This window comes from Arachis duranensis, chromosome 4 (genome assembly GCF_000817695.3).
Source record: "Arachis duranensis cultivar V14167 chromosome 4, aradu.V14167.gnm2.J7QH, whole genome shotgun sequence".
Classification (NCBI taxonomy): Eukaryota; Viridiplantae; Streptophyta; class Magnoliopsida; order Fabales; family Fabaceae; genus Arachis; species Arachis duranensis.
The window spans coordinates 20,534,323-20,535,724 of NC_029775.3; the positions used below are offsets into that span (position 1 = coordinate 20,534,323).

Consider the following 1,402-nt stretch of genomic DNA (forward strand, 5'->3'; position numbering starts at 1 on the left):
AAGAACAATTTCACGAATAAGGTGAGAACAGCGTAGGTTAGTCCGCTCTGAGGGCGGATCTGAAAGTGAATCTGAGGAAGAAACTAGCCCCCGTTCTACTGATTCGGTTGTTTTACGTGCAGAAAACATGGCAGCTAGAAGAATTACCATTCAGGAGGAAGGAGCTCCTGATTTTACACTGCAACCGTTTCAAGCGCATCATCCAGCGGTAGCTACGGATTTTGAAATAAAGACCGCACTGCTAAATTTGATGCCGAAGTTTCATGGCCTACTTGCTCAAGAGCCTATCAAGCACTTGAGAGATTTCCAGGCAGCCTGTTCTACTGTCAGGCGTGATGGCGCTGATGAAACTTTAATTCTGCTGAAAGCTTTTCCGTTCTCTCTTGAGGGAAAAGCAAGAGAGTGGTACTACACTCAACCTCTAGCAAACGTATCCAACTGGGATACACTCAGAAAGGAGTTCCTGGAGAAATTCTTCCCATCTGAAGTTACTGATAAACTGAGGAAGGATATCTCTACAATTGTTCAAGATGACAGTGAGACTCTCTTTGAATACTGGGAGCGCTTCAATAATCTTCTGGAAGCATGCCCCCACCACATGATTGACAAGATCGTGCTACTCAGATATGTCACACAAGGTATGAGGCCCCAAGATAAGACTACATTGGAAAGTGCCAGCAATAGGTCTATGAAGAAGTACAAGACCACTGATGAAGCTTGGCAATTGACCAGTGATTTAGCTGAATCTACTCGGAACCACAGACAGAAGCAAGGCCGTTGCAGAAGTATCTTCTGGCATAGAGACTGCTGCTCTAAATCGAAGCATCTGTGAAATGACCAACCTGCTGAAGCAAATGCAGTTAAATTAACAAGCTCAGCAAACTCAACCACAGCAAAACCAACAACTAGTTCCACAAAGAATTTGCAGAATTTGTGCTGATTACAGCCATTACACTGATGAATGCCCGCAGCTCCAACAGCAAATTCAGCTTTCTCCATCACAGCACAGCCAACAGTTGGTTCTACAAAGAGTATGCAGAACCTGTGCAGATTACAGTCATTATACTGATGAGTGTCCACAACTCTAACCGGAAGACCACACTGTGGTAGCCACTCACAACTTTTATGACCGCCCCAACCAAGGGTACAATCAAAGTGGAAATAATAACCATGGATGGCAAGACAATTCAAACCAGAATTGGAGAGACAACAATAATAAGGGAGGCAGAGATAATCAGGGAAATCAGAGGTGGAATAATTACAACAACAGGCAGCAAAATCAACCTTACCGAGCACCTCACCTTAGGCAAAACCAAGGACCACCGAACAATCAGCAGCAACCCTCTCAAATTACTCATTCTTCTGTATCTTCTAATGAAGAATTGTTACAAGCTTTTGAGAA

General features: G+C 43.8%; 1 non-coding gene across 1 annotated transcript; it reads right to left on the reverse strand.

Annotated features, from left to right (window-relative positions):
* Positions 1-496: 496 nt before the first annotated feature.
* Positions 497-604, reverse strand: LOC127747286 (small nucleolar RNA R71). The gene has a single exon (XR_008009086.1). It is a non-coding gene; the product is annotated as a small nucleolar RNA R71 (small nucleolar RNA).
* Between the last annotated feature and the right edge of the window lie 798 nt (positions 605-1,402).